Source organism: Rattus norvegicus, chromosome 18 (assembly GCF_021556685.1).
Source record: "Rattus norvegicus strain SHRSP/BbbUtx chromosome 18, alternate assembly SHRSP_T2T, whole genome shotgun sequence".
Classification (NCBI taxonomy): Eukaryota; Metazoa; Chordata; class Mammalia; order Rodentia; family Muridae; genus Rattus; species Rattus norvegicus.
The window spans coordinates 71635231-71659703 of NC_141551.1; the positions used below are offsets into that span (position 1 = coordinate 71635231).

The window sequence follows — 24473 nt, forward strand, 5'->3', positions numbered from 1 at the left end:
CTGTATTATGTGTGTGCCTGGGGTCTGTGGAGGCCAGAGGGCATCAGGTCCTCTGGATTTGGAATTACAAGTCGTTGTGAGCTTGAAGTGAGTGCTAAGAACCAAGTCTGGGCCCTCTGCAAAGCTAGTAAGTGTTTTTAACAACTGGGCCACCTTTCCAGCCCCAGGAAATAAACTTTAAAAGAACTGTTACAGTACTGAGGGAAATGAGGAATGGGTTTACCTCAGTGTGCCTCAAGGCATTTTGTTTTCTCAGGGGTGATTAGGACCCCACTGGGATTCTCCTGCAGTGAGCTGCTCTGCTCTGGTTAGTTTCTTGGCTTTGAGTGGCTTGAGGATGAGGAAAACAGTCAGCTGTGTAGTCAGGAATAGAAGCCCCAGGGGCTGGAAAGATGGTGCAGTGGTTAAGAGCACGTGTCTTGCACAGGACTCAGGTTCAGTTCCCAGCATCCACTATTTGTAACTCCAGTTCCAGAAAGTTCAATGGCCTCTTCTGATCTCTGCAGGCACCAGGCATGTACATGGCTAGTAGTAGTAGTAGTAGTAGTAGTAGTAGTAGTAGTAGTAGTAATAGTAGCAGCAGCAGCAGTAGTAGTAGTAGTAGTAGTAGTAGTGATAGTAGCAGTAGTAGTAGTAGCAGTAGTAGTAGTAGCAGTAATAGTAGTAGTAGCAGCAGTAGTAGTAGCAGCAGTAGTAGTAGTAGCAGCAGTAGTAGTAGTAGCAGTAGTAGTAGTAGTAATAGTAGTAGCAGCAGCAACAGTACTACTAGTAGTAATAGTAGTAGTAGCAGCAGCAGCAGTAGTAGTAATAGTAGTAATAATAGTAGTATTAGTAGTAATAGTAGTAGCAGTAGTAGTAATAGTAGTAGCGGCAGCAGCAGCAGTAGAAGTATTAGTAGTAATAGTAGTAGTAGCAGTAATAGTAATAGTGGTAGTAATAGTAGTAGTAGCAGCAGCAGCAGTAGCAGCAGCAGTAGTAGTAGTAATAGTAGTAGTAGCAGTAGTAGTAGTAATAGTAGTAATGGTAGCAGTAATAGTAGTAGTAGTAGTAGCGGCGGCAGCAGCAGTAATAGTAGTAATTGTAGTAGTAGTAGTAATAGCAGTAGCAGTAGCAGTAATAGTAGTAGTAGTAGTAGCAGCGGCAGCAGCGGCAGTAGTAGTAGTAATAGTAGTAGAAGCAGTAGCAGTAGCAGTAGCAGTAGCAGTAGCAGTAGCAGTAGCAGTAGCAGTAGCAGTAGCAGTAGTAACAACAGGCTAAGGACAATGGCATTTGTAATCCTGTCCAGGTTGTACAGTCACCTGACCTGTGTTGTATTCCTCTAACATACCAACTTTATTCCTTTCAAAGGCTTTAGAGTTATAGCTCCTTCTGCTGAGAAAGTAGCAGGCCTCTGTCCCAGTGTCACCAGCCTTCTCTAAGAATGGGAAGGATGGCCGCCATTGGCTCAGCCAGGGTTCTCTTATGTTTCATGCAGCACTTAACCTTCTCCTGGATGTTGTTGCTGCTGTCCTCTTCAGCACCACACTAGCCTGGCAAGTGTGTCCCAGTCAACGTGGGTCCTTGTCACTGGCAAGGGAGTATATTCTTTAGGCAATAGGACACTGGGTCCTTTGAGAACAGTGGGCAAGGAGAGTATGCAAGCCATGGTAATTACTGAACAAAGAAGCATTCTTGGCCTCTGAGAGGGAAAGCCACCTCCTGTGAGTCTGAGACTGGTCTTAAGAGGGTCCTTGTGACCTCCTCACACTTGTAAGCATGAGGCACAGCAAGGACGATTGGTCATCTCATGAGCTTAGCCTGTGCGCTTTTGCCCACTCCGACATCCACTTTCCTTTCCAATGCTTGCCATCAAGCCCCAGCAGGATTTCCTTGTCCTCAGTGACACTCTGCTCTGACCTCTGCCCATCCTGTGCACCAGCCCCTCAGCCATGAATTATTAACTTGGGCCACTTCGTCTCTTGCTTGGATTTTTTTTTTTAAAAAAGTTAATAAATCTTATCTTTCGAGTGCACATTTCACGCTTAGAGGAAAATTGAGCAGAGGTACAGAAGTTTTCCCATAGACTCCTCTCTTCACCCCTCCCCTTCCCCATCGTCACCCCTCCCCACCATCATTCCCCATCAGATAGTGCACTCACCTCACTCAGTGGATCTACCCTGGTACCTCATCACTACTTGAAGGCCATGGGCTACATACATTAGGACTCGTTCTGTGCATTCACCATTCTACCAGTTTGAACACTGGGTTTGAAACAAGTTAGGGCTGTCTGGAAAGAAGGGATCTCAACTGAGAAAATGTCTCGGGATGACTGGCCTGTAGGCAAATCTGTAGGGCATTTTCTTGGTCAATGATTAGTGTGGGAAGACTCAGCTCACTGTGGGTGGTGCCATCCCTCAGATGATAGTTTGGGATGGTATAGGTAAGCAGGCTGAGCAAATCCCTCCTCCACGACCTCTGCCTTAGTACCTGCCTCCAAGTTCCCGCATTTAGTTCCTCCCCTTGACTTCCCTGAATGACGGACTGCAAACTGTAACCTGAAATAAACTCCATCCTTCCCAAGATGCTTTTGGTCTTGGTGCTTCATCCCAGACACAGAAAAGCTAAGATCCATGTACTGTCATGTCCTGATAGTGTATCATTAAACACGTAATGCCTTCACCTAGCCATCCCTCTATAACCCCTGCCAACCACAAATATTTTAACTGTCACCCTAGTTTTCCATTTTCTGTAGTGTCATTTAGGTGGACTCGGGCAGTATATAGACATTTCAGACTGGCTTCTTTCACTTAGCAATTCCCGTGAAGTTTCCTATATATTTTTTTCGTGGTCTCATAGCTTACTTCTTTCTAACTCTCAGTAATATTCCACCACCTATATGTCTTATAGCTTACATCTGCCTCATCCACTGAAGGGCATCTTTATCACTTCCAAGTTTGGAATTCATAGATAAGTTGCTAAAACGTTCATGTGCAGATGTGTGCGGGTGCATATAAGTTCTTGGCTATATGTATAAATGCACAGACTAAAGCCATGTGCCCAATTCTTCCTCCTTTAACATCGCTTGCCTTGTGGTTTGTCCCAGTGAGGAAAACTGACAAACGCGCTTGCTGTCCACACGTCTTCCTTGGTGAGGTGCGTCTTCGTATATATTGTCCTTTTCCATCGGGGCATTTGTTTCTTGTTGTGGAGATTTTAGAGTTCTTTGTGTATGTTGGATAGCAATCCTTTATCCAAATGTCATCATGCTATGCTCCAGTCTGTGTCTGTCGTCTCAGTCTTTGGACAGTGATGTTCACAGAGCAGAACTTTTAATTTAAACTTCAGCTTCTGGTCATCTGTTTCAGGTGTAGACCCTTTGGTATCGTAAGGAGACATCGCAGCCATACTGAGGTTCATCGTAGTTGCCTTCCCTTGTGTAGCTTTTGTGATCTTACATATTGCTCTCATGCCCAGCATGTGTTTTAGTTACATATGTAATTAATTAAATGTGATTTTAATTACAATAAAGATTGTAAGCTCCGTGTCTAGCTCCATCGCCTGCCTGTGGGTGGCCAACTGTTGCTACAGAATCACTTGTTGGACGTCTCTGCTTACCCGCTGTATTGCCTTGACTCCGTTGTCAAAGAACACTTCACTGAAGCGTGCCTGTTTCTAAGCTCTCCGTTCTGTTTGCTGATCTGACAGTTGTCTCATCGACAGCACACGGTCTTAAGGCCATCAATCTCACTCTAACTTTGAGCAAGTCTTCAGGTTGGATAGTTATAGCCTGCTATAAACTTTATTTTCTTCTTCAATGCTGAGTTGATTGTGTGTTGGGGGGAGGGTCTCTGTATAGAAACTTTTAAATTTTTATTTATCTCTGTGAAGGAGGATTGACAAAGGGCCTTAGTCTGTAGCCCAGGTTGCCTCCAAACTCCTCTTGCTCCATTCCCCAGTGCTGGGGTTATAGGTATAACCACCCATTATTTACTTACTTTTCTGTGCTAGCCCAGGGCTGCATGAATTCTAGGAAGCCTCTACCACAGGGATCTAATCTTCTACTAACTTTTTTTCTCTTAAGTGGCTCAGTTGAGACATAGTTTACATGGTATGCAATTTGCCCACTTAAAACATGTAATTTAATGGCTTTTTAGTGCTTTTGTGGAGTTAGACAACTGACACTATCTAATTCCAGAACGTTTAAGGCATCCCCAAACATATCCAGTTCTTTTTAGAAACCATTTTCCATTCCCCTCTTCTTCTAGCCTTGACAACAATTGCATTTACCTTTTGCCTCTATGTATTTGCCTATTTGGATAGTCATAACATGGAGTTATATAGCATATGGCCTTCGGTGGTTGGCCTTTTCATTCTGTGTAATGTTTCAGGCACATCTGTGATGTGGTATGTTTTCAAACTTTATTTTTATGGCTAGGTGATTTCCATTGAATATTTTAAATTTAATTGACCACTTTTGGCTATTTTTGGTATTACTACTATAAGAATACACAAATTTATATGCAGACATATAATTTCCTTGGGGATTTATGTGTCTGCTTAGAAGTTCAGTCACTGAATCATATGGAGACTCTATTTAACCCAGGGCTTCATGCACACAAGGCACAGCACTAACACTAGGTAACTCCCAGACTTTCTTTGACAGTGACCACATCATCTTACCACCAGCATCATATGAGGGCTCCAATCTCTCTCTACTGTGTCTTCTATTAGCTGAGTTGTAGATTCTAGTCATTCTAATGGGTGATAGGGGCAGCTCAAATCCCTTACCATGTTGAAAATGTTAATTGTCTTTGTTGTCTCCTATCCCATAGGCTGTTTCCTTCCCTGTCTCCTTCCTTCCCTTAAAAAATACCATTTATTAAGTGTACATGTGTGTATTACATATGTCTGTGTTGTACGTGTAGGATTGTGGAAGCCAAACACTTTGGGTGTCCTGTTTTATCATTCTCTGGATCCTTATTCCTGGGAGACAGGATCTTTCTGTGAACCTGACACTTGTCGTTTAGACTTTTGGCTGGATGGGCAGTGAGCCCTTGCTATCCTCCTGTCTTTGCCCTCAATGCTGTGCTGGCGTTATGGGTGCTCACATGCCCATTCCTGACTCTTTGCATAGATGCTGGGCATCTAAACTCATGCTTGCAGAGCAGGAGTTCTGCTCACTGGGCCATCTTCCCCGGCCATCTTTCTTTTCTTTTTTCTGAATCTCAGGCTGACCTCTGCCTCCCCAAACTCAAGGCTTATGGATGGGGGGGGGGGCTCCACATTGCCTGCCTCTCACTGTCTTGGCAATGCCCATTGAAGCAAACGGTTTAAAGTTTGAAGAAGTTCACCGTGGTCCTGGCGAAAGGCTTCTGTATTTTCGTAGTTACCCTGCTTTAAGCTAGTCGACTGACAGCATCCCTGTGCAAGCTTGTCCTTTCCCATATTGACATCGGGACCCATTGCTTGGTTTGCAGACTACTTGCTCTCTAGTCAGGATGCAAAACTCAGAGGCTCGAGAGGCCGGGTGCCTCTGAGGCCTCTTTTCTCTTGTTCATTCTTATCTCCAGCCAGAGGGTTGAGCAACAGATGCCTGGAGCATCCAACGTCTCTGCCCAGCAGAGGGTTGAGCGATTCCCATTGGCTGCGGCCTCCTCCTCCTTGTTCCATGGTATCCATCTCTCTAGAAATACATCCAGGGGATGTTTCAAGTCTTCCCTTATGGGCAACAGCTGCTGTTTTCGCAGGCTGTCATCTATTTGGTTGTTACTTTTCTGACTTTATTTTTAAACAGTATAACGTGAAGCACCGCAACACTGCTCACAGGACAGATGGAGTGCTGAGCCAAACAGACTCCAGAGCCGCCCTAGCGGGAGACACAGGGGTGGGAGAGGAAAGCCAGACTGCCAGATTGCTGAAGGCAAACAAATTATCAGTAAATCGAGAATCAAATGAGGGGAGGAAGAACAAATCAGAAAGTGGCACAAAAAGTGATCCTTCTGTGACGCCAAGCCTTAAAACAGGTGAGCAGAAGTGGAGAGACTTCCACAACAGGGTGAGGATCTTGGCTTACTAGATGTGCGGACCCAGCCCTCATAGGGCAGTGGACATATTCCACACACAGTGGGCAGAGGTGTTCGGGAGCTTGCAAGCTTGGTGAACTGTAAAGCCACAGCATTCTTACTGAGTAAAGGCCAAGCCAGGCTGGGTCAGCAGAGAGATTTCTCTGCCCCAATCTCTCAGGGAATAAGGGGTAGTTGACTATGTTCCTGATTTTGTACATTCGTTCATCTCAGTTTTTAAAAAGGAAAGAAAATACAATTCATTTCCCTGGTCTCTTCTACAGAGTCCAAACTCAATGCAAAGCAGGGACAGACTACTGCAGTCCCCAGTGTCTGCCTGTGGTTGGGTCCCAGAGGAAGCAGCTGAGCAATCCCGGCCCACAGGAACCATTTTCACTTCTTTGTCACCTCAAGGTAGACTAGGTACTGGTGAAGCTTCCAGAGTATTCTGGGAGCTGCTCCTATGACTATAGTTCTGTTTCTGTTCCCCTGAGAGTCTTATGCATAAGACGGGTCACAGAGGCCTTCTGTCTACCCTTGTTAAAACATGTTTGTGTGGTCTTTGTCCATCCCATCTCTAACTGTGATCCTGTCTCTCCTCATGGTAGCATCTGGCGTATGCACCTTATTGATAAAGTGCCCATATCTTAAATGTATAGCCTGGTGACTTTGTATATAGATAGGCATTCTCAGAATCAAATTATAACCATGTTCGGAGTTGTTCTTGCCAATCTAGGCAACCCCCTCTTGCCCCTTACAAAGCAGTCCCCTCTCCATGTGTAATGAAGGCCTGACTTCATTACAAGACAATGGCTTCTGTTTTCCGTGTGGCCTACGTGGGGTCTTACCATATTCATCCCTTTTGTATTTCTCTGACAACAGACCCAGAGACCTATCCACACTGTAGACAAAGCAGACAATGCAGATATCATGCAATATCCATGGTATATTGCCATGACACATTTTTTTTTTGGCCAGTTCCATTACGGATGGACATGTGGGTCACATCTCATTGGAGACTATTTTGCTAAAAGCTTCCATGAAGACATATGCTGATGTTTTTCTTGTACGTGTACATAAATATCTTTCCTGTTACATCACGACAGGTGTGGATCTGCTGACTTGTATATGGTACAAGTCCGTATGGCTTCTATAAGTGACGGTGAGCGTGTTTTGAAGTAGGCATGTGATGAGTGATACTGTTCCGGGGAGTCCGAGAGTCCCAGGTTCTGCGCACCCTCACCAGCCCTGATATCTTATTTTGCTCTTATGTCCGGAGTACAACATGTCTGTGGCTTCTCCTTTTCACATCTGCACAGTGGTGTGTTTGGGGGACAGTCGGCTGACCTCTCCTGTGAAAAGCCTATTCAGGTATTCCCTGGTTTCAAATTAATGGCTGCTGGTCGTCTCTCTCAGTGTATCCGGATGAGTTCTTTGCCATCAACCTTTTCTCACTGTGTGGCTTTCTTTTGTGTTTTTTAATGTCGCCTTTTAATGAACACACGTTCTTAATTTAAATGAAGCCCAATTTATCAGTCGTTCCACTGATAGCTAATGCTTTCTCTGCCCTGCTAAGGGACTTTTTTTTCTCCCATTCAAGGTCTTGGATATATTCTCTGAGGTTTCTCTTACAGCTTTATTATCTTTTCTGTTTAGGCTTAAATTCCCTCTCAAATTAATTTTTCTTTAGCCTGCAGTAGAGCTCCATCCTTATTTTTAATGTAGATACCCGACTGGCTGTGCACTGTTCACTGCAAACCCATCCTTTCCACCGAAGGGTGGTGGGGTCTTCATTCTAGGTCACCCCAAATGTTCTATTTCCGTGCCCTCTTCCATCAGCCCCTTATGTTATCCATGGACCCACCTCACTTTGCCCTTTCTGCAGCTTTATGGCAGAAGCATTGTTATCTGGTGATGCCATTTTCTCCAGGTTAATTTTTTTTCTTTGTTACCACCTCAGCTACTCTGGATCGTCTGAATTTTCATATAGTTGTAGAATCGCCCGCTAGACTCTCCACACATGCGCACACCGTGGCATAAATCTTGGCTTTGGATGAGCAGTGCGCTGAATCTGTAGGTCAAATTGGAGGAAGCAGGCACATTAACACTCTCAACTTCCATCATTTCTTTAAGGCTTTCGTTTACCTCCTCGTTGTTTTGTATTCTCAGTGAAGGGTGCACCTTTGCCTTATTTCATTGGATTATTTATTCCTTAGGTGTTTTCTGAAAGAATGTGATAACAAGTCAGACACACACACACACACACACACACACACACACGCACACACACACACCACAAATACCACATACACACCACACACATACACACACGCACACACACACACACACGTACACACACACACACCACAAATACCACATACACACACACATCTTCCACATGCTTGTCTGCTTGTCACTACTTGCATTGCTTATCGTCCTTGTTGCTGTGATGAGATCCTTGACAAAGGCCATATAAGAAGGAGGAATGTCTTCTGGCTGAACACCGTGACCTACAGCCCATCACGGCAGGGAACGCACACAGCTGGAGTGGGTCAGCCCATGCTGATCTGACCTTACCATTGCAACTTCTCACATGACACCAACCAAGAAGCAGAGAGCTCCTCTGGAATCAGGATCAGAACCATCCTTCAACGACTGCACTCCATGCTCCAAAGTTCCCAATCGCAACCTCCCCAAATATGGGCATCAGCTGTGGACCAAGTGTTCAAACACATGAGCCTGGGGAATGTGGGCAGGCGTTGGGTAAAGGTGTCCTGGTGGACATAGACAGAGGTGACGGCTGTCTGGCCCTCCTAAATCTTGCTTCTCAGAGCATAAGACATTGTTCCGTGGTCTGTTGAAGGGTCATAGACAGATGTGGTAAAGGTGGGGACTGGCATCATGAAAGACCAAGCAGGAACAAACTTTACCTGACTTAGGGGTAGTCTGCAGGGCACCGAGGATGTAAGGCAGGAGTTATCCTAGACCTGAGACATAGCTACCAGCCCCATGGGACTCGAGGCCATTGAATACCCTTGGTCTTCTGGGTTCGAGGCCACAGTTGAGAGAACAGCAGGGAACCAGGAGTTCTTAGCCTTGGTTTTTGTTGTTTTTTTTTTTTTTCTTTTTTTTTTTTCTTTTTTTCGGAGCTGGGGACCAAACCCAGGGCCTTGGCTTGCTAGGCAAGCGCTCTACCACTGAGCTAAATCCCCAACCCCTGTTCTTAGCCTTGTTGATAAGATAGTTTATAGACAGACACAAGCAGATGTTTGAGAACAATTTTATTATGGTTTAGGAGAGAAGCAACAGGGCAGGCAGTGGCCAAGAAGGAGACAAAGAGAATACCATTTAAGAAAAGGGCTAGAACTCAGAACAACGGTGAGAAAGCCCAGAGTCTTAGTGCATTTAGGCTTTTGGTCCATATCAAGCAAAGAGATAAAGAAAAGGAAACCCGGCACATGCCTAGAGCTGGGCCGCAGATCTGAGTTAGAGGGTTCCAATTCTGTGACAAAGGATTGCTCTGGGGGTGTGTGGGAGGGTGTGCTTATACATAGCAACAGAAGCAGCTTATTAAGAAAGGGGAAACAAGGAGCCCCCAAGGTAGAAGTGGGCTCCTGAAACAAAGGGATGTGAGGAGCATGATCCTTTAGTCACAGAGGCCGCTTCGTTCTGCCAGCCCTTCCTGAGTTTGTACAGCTTGGGCTGCCCTGGCACCCGCCCCATGCACTGCCCACGGCCCAGGTAAGGACAAGCTCTGGTCCTTCTCTGCCAGCTGGCTCTACTCAGATGCTTCGTCCTCTGCTGCCACAAGAGGGTATCCAGCAAGCCCTGGTCCACTCTGATCAGGCAGTACCAGCGTCAACAGCTCTGCGTCTGTCTCCTTCCAAGGGTTGTGTTTGGTAAGAGCAGGTTGGGATGGAAGTCACAGGGCTCCTGGAGGAATATACCTCCCCATTGAGGGTCTGACAGAGGATCTCACTGGCCCCATCACAGATCTCATCTGATACCTACTCCTGGCCCAGCATCTTCTCTGCCCAGACTAGACAGTGTCCTGGTCCCAGCTACTTGGTGGGAGCTGAGGATGGGGGAGCCTAGTCTAGCTCTCTCTTAACTGCTGTAGGTTCATCTGTGTGAACTCCTTCCAGGAGATCTGTCTCAAAGGGATTAGAGAACCGCCTCTCACTTACACTGTGGTGGTGTGTCTAGAGGTGTCATATTAAATTATTTGCCTTTTCATGTGTCTGGAATATTTTGTAACAACATTTTTTTAAGGAAGAGGTGCGTAGGGCCACCCACGATGGACGGAGAGAGGCCTGAGAAAAGGCAGGCCACCTGGAGCGTAGGTAGGAGGAGGATAGGATTCTAGTGAAGAGACAGGAGGAGGCATATGGAAATCTAAATGGTGAGTCACTGGGACTTCAGGGACTTGCCAGAGCACGGCCAGGTCAGGCCAGAGCCAGGCTGTCATCGTGGGCACGGACAACAGAAAAGCGGTTATCAGCTCTACTAGGCTGCAAGAGCATCCTCCGGTTTGGTTTGGCTGCAAGAGCGTACTCCTGTGTGGTTCCACAGCCCGAGAGTCAATCCTCAGTCTCGCCTTTGTTTCTAGATACTTTGTTTTTTTTCTTTTTCTCAGGGGAGGGTGGGAACTCCCTTCAGAGCATTGTTCTTGTGTTTAAAACCCAGTTCAGGCATAGACCACCCTCTGGCGCTCCGCTTCTGAAGGACAAGTACAGTATCTGTGCTACTGGGAAGAGGGGACACTCATGGGGGACACGCATGGGGGACTTGTTTGCTCTAACTGACCTACTTGATTAGCAATGCTTTCCCCAGCTCAAGTAAGACTTGGGGTGCTAAGATACTTGTCTTCAAGATGCTGGTATGGGAAGGAGCATGTCCCTTACCAGGGACAAGGCCCTCACCATGCGTTTTTGTGCCCTGGATCTGCTCTGGGCTTGCAGAGGTGAATCCTAATACATCCTCTTGCCTCAGTTTCTGAGTGTGGAGATTACGGGTCTGAGCTACATACCTGGCTCTGCGTCTCTTCCCTAAGCATGTTTGTTGGACAAGGACCACTCAGTCACTATGGAAACAAGAAAAGAAGGAAAGCAGAGAAGGAGGTGAAGCAAATGAATGAGGAAGGAGCAGGAGGGAAGCAGCCACGGCTAAGGCCAGAGCCACCCCTACATCTGGGGCCATGTCTAAGGCTGGGCCACAGCTCACACTAGAGGAAAACTTCCTAACTGTAATCGGTTCTTCCCAGAGATAAGGGAAGGCGGTAATGCCATAAGAAGAGACCAGAGGCTAGAAAAGGTTGTAAAAAGACCCTGGGAGGGTGTTAGAGACGGACACACAGAACAGCAGACATTAAAGACATAGTGGAAAGTCTGTGTTAGGACTGAAGGACTGTGTTAGAATGTTGACAGTAACCGTGTGGAGATTGGAAGAGGAAAAACTAAGGAAAAGTCAGCTCAGCAGGGCAGGCTGGAGGATCCGAGCACTGAGGAAGGAAGACACACATGGAAAGGAAAATATTGGAGAACTTTTAAGAGTCCCCAGGACTGGCTTCTAGACTGCATGGGCAAACAGTGACTAGGGCAGACAAGCCATGAGGAATCTAGAAGACCTGGGGGGAAGAGATAGAGGGGGCAATGCCTCCGAGTTACCTGTTCACTTCCAAAACGGACCAGGCAGAGTGTGGGAGAAGCAGGTCACTGAAGACAATATGGTCCTCAATGTGGTACCCCAGCACCCCTTCCTAAAGCTGCCTCAGGAAGATGAGTACCTGGAAACAAGAATGGGAGTGTGGTAATCAGACACACTCACCTCTTCATGCCAGAGCCCATGAAAATGGCAGGTCTCACACCCAAAGGGCCTTCCCCTAGCAGATGAGAGCAGGCTGAACCAGCCACCCTGGATGAGGAGGGGGCCTGGATTAGCTGGGCTCTAGAAAAGCCACTTGGGCCTTCATGAGCAAGAGGGGAGTGGGAAAGCAGCAGTGTATGCTGTGGGAAGTGTGGCTCCTGTGGCCACTTTCTTTATGCTGCATGGGGGAACAGGACCAGAAACTGCTGCTCAGAGAATTCCCCTGTGAAGATGCCTGGGGTAAGGCAGCAGTCAGTCAGGACTGAGCGGAGGATCGAAACTCTAGATTGGAGGACTCCAGAAAATCCCCAGGGAGCTGACTGAACCCAGGAGGATTTTACCAGCCCCTGGGGCAGCTTCTGTGGAAATAGGTGCTTATAGAATCATTTTTAATGCTAGAGAAAATGTAAAAGTTTTGCAAGGAAGGAAACATTTTCATGCAGTTCACCCACAAGCATCACCTGCGTGGGTATACTGCCGTGAACATCAGTGGGTGATTAAACATGGGAAGATACAGGGACGGGAACTATTTGATGGAGGTGGGGGTAGAGATAAAATTGAGAGAATGTCCATTTTCACTGTGGGATATTGAGGGATACTCTCTAAGAGTGGACAAAATGGAGCCTGCCATATGACCTGTATCATGTCCCCACTGTGATTTAACCCCTGCAATGACAGTTTTTTGTTGTCCAAGCTACTGGTCTGTGATATTTTGTTATAGTATCCACAGCTGACTAATGCACCATATTACGTAGAAATAGACCAGCATAGAGCACAAGAAGTAGCTAAAACAGTTGAAGTTTTAAAACACGAAGGTTCACCTCCAAATATTGGGGTTCAGTGTAGGGAGAACTAGAGTAATGACTACATATTTTCATTATCAAGCTTTAATTGCTTTTCAAAGCATTCATATATATGTGTATGTCTATGTATATGTGTATGCATATGTATAATGTATATGTGTATGCATATGTATAATGTATATGTATGAAATTTAAACGCTATGTAATTAAAATGAGGGGAGCGCATTTTATTGATTTAGGTTGTGAGAAACGTGAAGGCAGAGTAAAGTCTTCATTTATTTTGTCAGTAGTTCTCTTAGACCTTCCCTCTGGGTCCCTTCTGATAACAAAAAGGCTGCCGTAGCTTCAGGCTTTGCAGGACCCGTCCACATTGTCAGTGATGGCTTCTTCTTCAGAAGTCCCCAGAAACATGTCTTTGGATCTCATGATAAAATTGACACGAACCGATTGGCTCAAGTTAAGTTAAACCACGACCTACCCCCATTGGCTCTGAGGGCATGTAACAAATTAACCTGGAAGGAAATTACAGCGCTTTTACCAAGAGGAAAGGAAGAGGGATGGCGGGCAGCTTAAATCAGCAAATCCAGTGCGGACGGACGTGTTCTCCTGGAGAGCATTTCCCTCTCCCGGGAGCCGCAGGTGCCTGGCAACAGTGCCTGGTCAGTTGGCTGACTAGATGGCAGTTGTGCTAGTTGTGTGACCTGTATGGTAAGGAAAGACACTCATATGAAGAAAATGACCCTGACCGGTAGGAAGCAGAGTAGGTTCAGCTACAGTATCAGCTACAGTAAAAAGGGATTTAGGAATTTGAAGATTGAGAACCCCAGAGGAGCCCACAGTAGCATCTGGTTATGCTGGGCATAACCTGGACTCTAGATGGTAAGACTGAAGGATGATGTCCCCTGACCCCACCCCCAACTCCAACTTCTTACTGAATATTCCTGGAAGGACATGAGTGGCGAGTCCTCTGGATGAGATACCCACTGGTTCAAGGGAAGGCTGCATCGGTGGTCATTTGTCACCGAAACTGTAGCGTTCATTGGAAAGATGCATGCAGACAGCTTCCTGGGAATGCATCTACTGTTAGCAGAGCTGGGCAAAGTGCATGCGGAGAAGGGGTACCGTGTTAGCAAGTACAGGTGGAGATCAGGAAGGCTTAGCAATGGGACCGTAAGCCCTGGAGAATTATCCTCCATCCTGGCTGCAACAAACCACCTTGCCAGATCTACCAGCCTCCTCCATTCCCTGTGACTGATAGCTTCAGCAGGAGGAGCGCTCGGATCAGCAGGCAGGTATCCAAAACTTCCCCACATCTGCTCCCAGCAGCTGAGCCCAGTGCTTCCCTGGGACAGCTGGCTCAGCGCCCAAACCTGTTTATGTCAGTGAAACTTGCTATTGTAATTATGCAATTTAATTAAATAGTATACAAATCACTTAAGTCCCGCTGCAAAAGAAAAGGAAAAGTTGCTTCTGTGAAAACTGAATGGAAGCTCTGAAAAGAATGAAAGAAGCTGGTAATTTAAAATTATGTATACTGTTGAGTTGGGAGGAGGTAAAACAATGAAAGCTTGGGGAACCGTTAAAAAAAAAAAAGGTTCACATGTAGCCCAGGCTAACCTCAAACTTCCTCTGCAACTGAGGATGAGTTTGAACTTCTGATCTTCCTCGTAACTCCCAAGTGCTGGGATTACAGATATGAGCTACCACGCTCAGTTTACTGGAGGCTAAGGCTCGAACCCACGCCCTTGTGCAAGCATTCTGCCAGCTGAGCTACACTCCAGCGTAGGCTCAGTGGACTTTGCAAGAATACTTAATTGACTACTTCAATCCACTGGAAAAATAACATACTGCAAGCAATATCATCTGGGCCTCGCTTTCACATAAAAGGCGACAGACATGATGCCACTCAGGAGGCAGAGTTAATAAGAGGCATCACCAGCCTGGAGAGCTGGTTACTGGCTATGTAGCACCCTGGTTGGGATAGGTGTTAAGACGCTTCCGGTGACTAACCAGCTGTACCAGTCAGCCACTGGCATTGCTCTGGGAGGCCATCTTTTACTCCATTGGGCTCAGGTTGGGATGAATAAATCTTCTCGGATCCATGTGTACTTAGCTAGGCTCTCTGGTACTGGCCAGACTGGAAGTAGACACAGGGAAGCAGGGAACCGAGATGGCTTCAGCTTCGCTCAGTTCGTCTGCCTCTGCTAGTGGTTTCTCTGGGATCAAAAGCTAGCCCTGCACCATCCTTCCCCAGACTGTAGCAGCAGTGGGACGGTGATGTCATAGCTGCCCGGCTCTGTCTCTGCTTGGAGACAAAGCCTGTGCTTCCTCTGCACACTCATGCCCTCTGCTCCCCTGAGACCTCGTGACCCATGATCTTGACTGTGCCTCTTCCTGCCTCTGCAGTTCCACTTAGCATCTCTCCTTCGCCCACACTCTGGATCCTTCCCCACCGTTTGCAGTCCATCTGTTGCCTCAAAAACTCAGGGTGGGGAAGGCAGGGACAAGCATTCCAGAGGTCAGCGACAAACGGTAGTCCTTTTCCTCTTGATCTGCTGTAGACATGGCCACGTGTGTGAGAAACCCAAGCTCACCATTAGGGTGAGCTCCTCAAGCATTCTGGAAATGTGTGCAGGCAAGCTCCCTGCAGGAGGTAGCATTAGGGAGAGCCTTGGGGTATGCTGAGGCGTGCAATTGGCTGGGCCAGTGACAGTTCTGGTGACCTCAGGATAGTTTCTGATGACACGTCATCTTCTGTACAGAGGACAGCACAGCCGTTCCAGTCCTGAAAACCTTCTCAAATCCCAAGAGTTTAGTGGTTCTGGTGGGGGTTATCTGCTGCCTTGGATGGGAGTGTCCCCTTGCACTCCAAGAAGTAGCCTATTGTATGCATATGCAGTTCCCTTCTGGAGCTGCACTGCATGTTGGGTAGGATTAAGTTCTGAGGAGACAAGAGAGGTGGGCACTTCAAAGCTGCCATCTCCCGGCAACACTTCAGCCCCTCAGCTGGAGAAGCTGCGCCCCCCCCCCACGATCATCTGTGCCCCCACTTTGTCTTTACTGTGCCAGGCCCTAAAGTGTTCAGGGAACACAGCTTTCTCTTCCACCTGAAAGGATGCTTTTGTTCTGAGAGAAAGAACGGTTGGGACACAGGTAGAGAAAAGAACGGCTAGTAGTCACACTGGACATCAGGTAGAAATAGAACTTTCTGGAAGGTAGGTCGAGAGGGAGGAATGAGTGACAGGACTCAAGCCCTGGGAAATAAGACACAGATAAAGCAGAGCTTGCACCCGTGTCACACAAACATGACTTGCGCTGACTGAGTGCAGAGCAACCCACCCCCATCACCTCACCCCAGCCTAATGCCTGCTTAAGTGGTCCCACAGGCCACAGAAACTGGCACTGGCTAAGGCCACCACCAGGGGACCCCACCATCATGGTCATAGCCACCATTCCCTGCAGAGCCAGACTTAGGCACAGAGAGCCTGCTGGGATGTTTAAGGACTCGGTGCTCCCCACAGCTTGCCTGGAAGGGCAGGGAGATGGGCTAGTCCAGGAGACCAAGGCATTACCACGCTCCACTTCTTTCCATTGTATCACGAGAACCCTTTCCTTTTCCAAACTTAAACTGCCATTCAGTGTCAACACCGACTATCCCTTGCTTGCTGCTGGCTTGTGGGAGGGTCTGAATGGCCTTACCCCTTCTCTCAGCAACCCCAGGCCGTATCGGATGGGATTCAGATTTACCCAGCTCAGGAACACACTCCTCTGAGGCCAGAAAAAAAAATGCTGTGTGTGTGTGTGTGTGTGTGTGTGTGTGTGTGTGTGTGTGTGTGTGTGTAAGAGAGAGAGAGAGACTGAGCAGAAAGCAGGGTAGGGCAGCCTGACCAGGGAGGGGGCACCCCGACCATAGATTATGCCTTTGTTCTTTCCACAGGCTGCCCACCCCTTGCCTCCACTCTCACATGAGAGGCTCCAGGGTCAGTCTAGCTCTGGGCTTAGATGCCCCTTCCTAGGGCGATTTTAATATTCCAGGCCAAGGTTACTGAGACTCAGACTTCCGAGGAGCCATCATCCCCCAAAGCAGGAACAGGAGGAAGATTTGGTTTCCTGAGAGGGCTATGCTCAGCCCTTTCCTCTCCACATACCTAGCCTTTACCTTCATTGATTCAGAAGGAACAAGCCAGCCTCGCACAGATGGATGGATGGCTCAGACCCTGGCTCTCCCTCTGCAGCCACTTGCTGTGCTATACCAAGAACCCATTAACCGAAAAATCGAGGGGAAGCCCAGAGGGGACCCATAGGCCTCTCTCTCTCCTCACTTCTCCCCACAACTGGCCTGTCAAGATGGGGGAACAGATGCCAGTGCTTTCAAACCTCCATCCACTGGGCTAACAGGCTCGCAGTGAGGCCCTTAGTGGGTTATGATCAACGAGTTGACAAATGGGAACATACAGAAAAGGTCTTGCAGTCCCCAGAACTCTCTGCCCCCTTGTACGTTCCTCCTCCCTCTCCAAATCCCTGGTAACCTCAGACCTTTGGGGCATGCATCTCCACGTTGCTCCCTCTGGAGAATGCCACACAGTTAGTTGCCTTGTCTGTAGCCTCCTCCACTCAGCTCTCTGTGCGCATCAGCTTGCTCCCTGTTTTCTCACAGCTGACAGCTCATTTCTCATCAGCAAATATGAGTAGCCTGCTGTCTGGACTTACTACATATCTATCCACCGGCTTACTGAAGGATGCGTTGATGTCTTCAGTGTAGAGAAGCTGCTTAAGCAGTAGCACACAGGTCGTCACAAAGACACCCATTTCCTGCTCAGGTGGGTGCCTGAGAATGGAACTGCCGGGCTTGCATCTACAGGGAGTAGCCAAGGAAATTCTAATACACAGAGAGGTTAAGTCACTCACCCACAGTCATGCAGATGGCCAGGCCAAACCACCAGACTTCACACATTCCAGAGCTACAGACCCTGCCCCAGGGACAGTCCCTTGAGAGAACTTCTGGTGGCTTCTGCCAGTCCGTGCTTGGTTCTAAAGGGTGTGTGTCTGTATTATGCACCTTCCAACAACGAGGAGCCCTTGTCCCAAGTTGCCTGTCTGCTGATGCTGAGCACCAGAGGGCGAAATCAGCAGGATGTGGCTTGCATTTGAACTCGCCACCCACTTGTGTACCTGTGAGCTTATGAATAGAACTCTCGCTTGGAGCACCTGCCCTCCCGGTGCCCGAGGTGCTTCCGGGAGCTAAGTGAGGATTTGCAGGGAGCCTCTCAGTATGGATTTTATCCTCTAAAACAATCCAATAGTGACTCCAAAAACAATACCAATTTTGTGTTGAATACTGACTGCGTTCTGCTAGTTCTTTAAGGACACAGGAGATGTCAAATTTGCACCTGCTATCCCCAAGCCTCAGCGCAGGTTTCTCATGACATGCTAATGGGTGGGGGCTTAGGCCGTGTCCCCTGGGTATGCTGTACCAGGATGGACAGACACATCTGTCTCTTCCTAGGCCCTCTGTCCCCATGCCATGCTGCCCAGGGGTTTATCCCTCAGGATGACATTATGTGGGCTAGACTTCTCACTCCAGGACCATGCAGGAGTAACTGGAAAGGGTTGATCAAGCAAGCAGAGGACAGGACACTCGTTATCTAGAAGGTGTCAAGCAAGCGGTTCAGAACTTAACTCCTTCCCTGTCTGGAATCTTCCTGAGAAGAGTGTGGCAAGAACCTGCTTCTCATGGCTATACCCCTAGCAGATATTGGGCTGACGCTATTCCACCTGCCAGGCAGGCATGCAGGAGCGGACTAAACCACAAAGCATTGTCCAAACGTTAGTTAAGGGAAATCGTTGACATTAGTGTGATTGCCATTATTCATCACTTTTAATTTACAATCCATCTCCTTGCCATCGAATGCCACACATGTCCCAGAAGCAGGGACCTGTGTGCTTGCTTCCTGCCTTCCCTTGCCTGTCTATACCAAGGCAGAGGGAAAGCAATACAATGACCAGGAAACAGAGCCATGAGAGAACACCACAGTCATCAGCCCAGACTGTCTCTCCCTGGGATGGCAGTCTGGAGCCAGAGCTCTCTGTTCTGTGAACAGCGCTTCCATTTAATCTAGACTGTCTGGGAGAGCCGGGGGGCATCTGTCCTGCAGCAGCCAGCCTTGACAGACAGGGCCGCTGGTCACAGAGCCAAGGTCTGGAGAGACGGAGCCTAGACGATGCCCTTTGGCCTGTTTCCAGCCATTCCTGGAGATTCAGGAAAACAAGTCATTAGTCTGGAGGACTTTAATGATCAGATGAGCATCAGGGAAGCCAGGTCATAAGTTTGAAAGCTCCAGGGTCAGTGTCCGGGAAAACAATGAGCAGAGTAACTGCAAGCCTTGTCTTGTCCAAGGAGGGGGATGGCTGGCACCTTGTCCCCAGAGAGTGGTACCTAGCACCAGGCGGAGTGGAGTGTGTGAACTTAGAAGGTTACTACCCACCGTCCTCCTCCTCATCTCCAGTCATAATTATATTATCTGTTTGGGTTGGAAGGGCCTTCCAGATCATGGCCCCTTTATCAACAGGGAGACAGAGGAAGCTTGGCCGAAGCAGCGGTCGGGCTCCTCCCATGTGTCAGGTTTATAATCTCCTCCTCCTCCTTTTTTCCCTTCTCCTCACCATCATTTCTTCCTTTTCCTTGTAATACTTCCTTTTCAAGACTTAAAGCACATTCCAAGAAAAAGAAATCTAGGACACTGAGGGGAAAAAAAATCACCTATGCTGTTTATTCACTCTCGCTCACAGAAGCCATTACCTGTAATGACCCTTCCAAATTAATCAGGCCTGTAAACCCCCAACTGCGAGCAGTCGCTGGCAAGCTCTACCTAAAGCCCCAAGTCCAGGGTTCCACAGCACACCCCGCAGACCTGCTTCATACCAGGTATCCCCTGAAAAGGATGCAGAGGACCCCAGTAGCTCTTGGAATTCGATGTGTGGAGCTGAGGCAAGCACAGGTTCTTGTCCTTTGTCCCGAGCTACACTGGGAGGGGCACCACACTCAGAGTAGAATGCAAAGCAAGGCTAATCCGGTCAACAACGGCTAGCTACAGTATTTTCAAAGGGCAATCTTGGAAGAGGTCTGGGATCCGGAAGGCTCCTGAGGATGTGGGATTTGGTGGGAGCCCAGAAGAGACAGCTAAGGCACAGAGGGGCAGGGCACAGGGGAGGCGCCCTGGAGCCTGTGTGACAGGTGGGAGCAGGTGGAAGACAGAGAGGAGATGGCGCTGTCCCCAGAGGAAGGCAGATGCTGTCCCCAGAGGAAGGCAGATGCTGTAAGCAGATGTGTAGAAGAACCTTGCCTCTCAGCATGCAGGCCCTGTGTGCAGCCAGATGGCACCGGCCCAGGCTTGTCAGCTGCCCTAAGCAGTGTGGCTTCAGTCCTGGTGACTTCTACCCTGTTCAAGCTTGAGAGTGACATGGGACACTCTGATTTCCAAAATAGACTCCAGTCTTGAAGAGCCTAGTGACCTTACACCAGTATTACAAATGGATTCTTAAAAACCAAAGATATATATATATGTGTGTGTGTGTCTGTGTGTATATATGTATATATATATGTGATATATATGTATATATATAATTTAACTGCTTTTCATTGTACAGTTCTATGGCATTAAGTTTGTCATAGTGCTCTGTAGTCACACCCAGCACTCATTTCACAGCTCTCTCCTCTTCTCTGTCTGTGCTCATAAGACACCCACACCCACACCCACACCCACACCCCCGCCCCCACCCTCATGCCCACACCCAGCTCCTGTCCTGTGCTTTCGGTCTCTACAGATATAACTACCCCGGACTTCTCAAGTAAGGGGGAAAATGCAGAAGTGGTCTTCCTGTGACTGACTCCTTTTACTTAATATGGCCTTGAAGGTCATACCCAGTATAGATACATCAGAATTCCCTTCTTTCTGAAAAGCGAATGATATTCCATCGTGTGCCTGAACCTCCGTGACGGTTAGAGACTTGGGCTGCCTCTCCGACTTTGCCTCTTGGGAATGAGTCTGTGGTGAACATGGCTGTACAGATAGGAATGTCTTGTGGGGCATTGACCTGGCCAGCCTGCCCTGCTGCTGTGACTTTGTAAAGGCCTTCACTTTTCCTCCTGAAATACATCCGTTCCGTGGTGTGTGACTCCTGCTCCGTTTTACCACGTGCTTCCCTTTCCTTCTAAAGCATGGCGTGGTGTGGTCAAAGGCAGAGGCAGGAGGTGCTTCGATAGGTTTGAGGTCAGCCCAGTCTGCATAGTGAGTTCCAGGCTAATCGGAGCTAGGAGACTTTGTTAAGGAAGGAAGGAAGGAAGGAAGGATGGATGGAAGGAAGGAAGGTAGGTAGGTAGGTATTTAACCACATTTGGGAAAGCCAAAGAATTTTACTTTCAAGCTTTCTTTCCTGTGAAACCTTCCCTCTCTTGTTCACCCAAATTTGAGGTACAAGTCAGCAGAACTAGAGGGCAGCCTGTCTTGAGGGATCCCTACCTCCTCCTATTAATTGCTCAAACTTACATTACAACGCATTACAGCGGTGACATGCTCAGGCAGAAGCAGGAGAATTCACAGTTCGGGGCGACATTGTCATTAACTCAAGTCTTTGGTGTCAACTCCCTCCCACAGCGGAGGTCCCTGCGTGGCCTCACAGTCAACCTCCCAGATGCATTTTCTGGCCTTTGTTGGTTTGTGTCAGCTCTTGAACATTATTTAAATGTAGTTTGGGGTCCGTGAATGCAATTACCATTGTGTTATTATTCAGAGGCGGATTGTTAAGATGCAGGCAGCTGTACAAGGAGATGCCCTGTGCTGTGAGGTCCAATTTAGGAGGGCCTTCTGAGCCCGCGCGCACCGTTGCTAGGCAACCCCATGCTACAGAAGTGGAGGCCTCGCTGGCTCCGGAGTGGGAAGAAGCCCAGTGCCTTCAGGGAATTGGAGGCAGTGGTCAATCTGAGACTGGCAGGGCGCCGGGAGCGGGAGGAGGCGGCGTGGGCAGAGCTCACAGGCCTGCAGGGGTGGAGGCGCCCACCTAACAGAACATGGTGTTCCCAGGAAGGGGGGAGGGGAGCGCTGCAGGAAGAAACGTGCGTGCTGAGAAGGTGTGGAGCCCGAGGCCAGCCAGGAAAGCTCGAAGGATCTCCAGAGCAGGTGCTAATGCGCTTCTCTCTGCCTGTCCCTCTCTTTGCAGGAAATGAGCAGGTTTGCAGAAAGACTGGTGGCCTAAGATCGAAGCCCAAGGAGTCGGTGCTTGTGAGTATGAATTTTGCTTGTTGAGTTCCGTGGTTTAACGATGCTTCTGGGAAATCGGCCGTTTTCCTGCTAAGGGCAGAAACTCTGTGACTGTGTGGAGCTGGCTTTGGAATCTTCGGGAAGGTCTCTGTCACTGGACAGAGTGGGTCCTTAAGCACGTAAGACATCAAGTTGAAGGAGGATGCCTGGAACCCTGCTCTGCCCTCTAACTGGAGGACACCCCTAGGTGCGTCCCAGACAGAACTCCTTGGCTGTGGATCTGTAAGTGGACAGTAAAAGACTACCCTGGAGACACTGAGAGGCTGTGTCTATGATGTTCTAAGTTTACTGTTTGTTGTCTCTATCAGAAAAATTGTCTCACACACCACAGGACCCAGAGCAGTGAGTCAAACTATTCCTGTCGGTGTGGGAAGAGGTGTATGAGACAAAGAACCTTCTAGAAGGCACATGGACCTGCTCTGGTTCCCACTCCCAGTGGTGGGAGTAGCCAGGGAAGTACCCTATGTTGAGGGACAGGCTTGATCTGGGCCACAGGGGTGGTGGCAGAGTAGAGCAGAGGCCTTGCCTGGGAACGCACTAAGGCCTGTGTGAAAGGGACAGGCATGGGTCTGATGGGTGGTGGTGAGGTCAGGCAAGGTGCTGAGGGCCCAGAGTGGCTCAATGAAGGATCTAGAGTCAAAGAGGGAGCATGTTGTAAAGGTTCCCTCACCTATCTAAATAAAAGTAAATTCTGTCCAGTTTGTCCGCTATTCCATTGTGCAGAGGACTGTGAGGTTGACCATGAGCTCAGTACATATACACGCTAGATAGACACAGGGAACCCATGTTTGGGATCTTCCTTGGGTCTCAGAACGTGTCCCTCAAACACACACTGAGCCTTCCACAGACAGCAGCAACTAAAGACCACTAACACCCATGAAGTCGGCACTGGGGACACACTGAGCTTAAGTGGACTGTCACCAAGATCCTGCTTGTTCTCCTGAACAGCCACTGCTGCCCAGGTGTAGGGACAACTGAAATCCATGCATTTAACGAATGCAAGCTAGTGGGAGGGGCTGGCTATTTTGAAATTCCAATACTAATAAGCAGTATTACACAGCGTTAGCTGTTTCTACACAGTTGGCAGTCTTACCTCATGAGAGTTCACAAGGTTACCAGGTCTTCCTCTCCCAGAACTAGAGAAACTGAGTTTAGACTGACTAAAATGTCTGCTCAGGTTCCCTGAGCCAGTATATGGCGCTTCTAAGGTGTTCTCTCCAACCCTTTGCTGCAGAAGACTGGGTCTCCCTCTGCTTAGGAGTCCCAGCAGGCCATGCTGAGACTGCCTGTAACCCTGTTGGAGAAAGAGAGTAATGATGATCACATGGTCCCCAGGTCCCATTGTCTGGATTCTGGTTCTGAGGCTAGTGTGTTGTGTCTCTGGATTTCATAGGCAATGCAATAATAGATAAATGGTTTCTGACAAAGAAGGATGGTGGCTGTGCTCCCTTCCCCGAAACAGACGACCGTTCATATGCACATCTAACACTAGGGGCTACTCTGTCAGCAAGAGAGAGTTCAGATGTGGGGGAAGGACCTGTTGGAGTGTCCTGAGAGCAGAGCCTGAGACATGTGACACGGCATGTGTCACGGGAGCCATGGTAGCAGCAGGAACATATGCTAAAGTGAGTCTCCCCGGTTCCACATAACAGCACTTCAATGATGCATGGGTCGGAGACAAGGCTCAGGACTTATTTTCCCCATTACTCTTCCTTTGCCACTTCTAGAGTATTACCACTTCCCCGGCAAAAACCACATGCTGTACACACAGCAGCCAGGACGGCGTGCGCTGGTAGGTGAAGAGTCCCAGGGCCTGGCACCCCTGCATAGACTTTCATACCTAATCATCAGCTCTGTTGTAAAGACAGCCGCGTGTCACAGCCACTTGACCTGTCAGTCATCTTGACTGCAGCTACCTTTGCCTCTTCAAAGCTTAGGCTGGAGATAGGGTCAGAGTTCAAACATCGATGCTGATGTAGCCGGCTCCAACTGGGATGCCTAGCTGTCCTGAAAATGTGAGCTTTCATCTACTGCATTTTCACTCGTGATTGGCGATAGCCTCGTGGTGCTTAATTGGAAAGTGCTAGAAGGTCTCTGGTCAAAAGTCCCCTCCCGGTTCCCTAGCCCTAAGCCTCTATTCTCCTAGAGACGCCCAATGTCCCCCCGATTGTGTGTTGCTTTTCACACCAACAACAGCACCATGTAGATGCCCAAGTGTGGTTACTCAAATGCCATATCAAAAGATACCACCTTCTCGTGACTTGGAGTCAGTGCTTCTCTTCGGAAAGGAAACATCCCTCTGTGGGGTGGCCCAAATGCACACCCATGGTAGATTTCCAAACTGTCAAACAGTTTGACAAAACTGTACTATAGCTCTTGGGACACCCAGGCCTTTAAGATAATGTAGCATTTTTTCTAAACTCATTATTTAGGGCAGACCATTGAGG

General features: G+C 48.3%; 1 protein-coding gene across 1 annotated transcript in view; it reads left to right on the forward strand.

Annotated features, from left to right (window-relative positions):
* Positions 1 to 24473, forward strand: part of Zbtb7c (zinc finger and BTB domain containing 7C) — a 323617-nt gene that overhangs the window by 165576 nt on the left and 133568 nt on the right. The window contains 1 exon segment of the mRNA NM_001127375.1: positions 21926 to 21987. The gene's annotated coding sequence lies outside the window, so the exon portion shown is untranslated.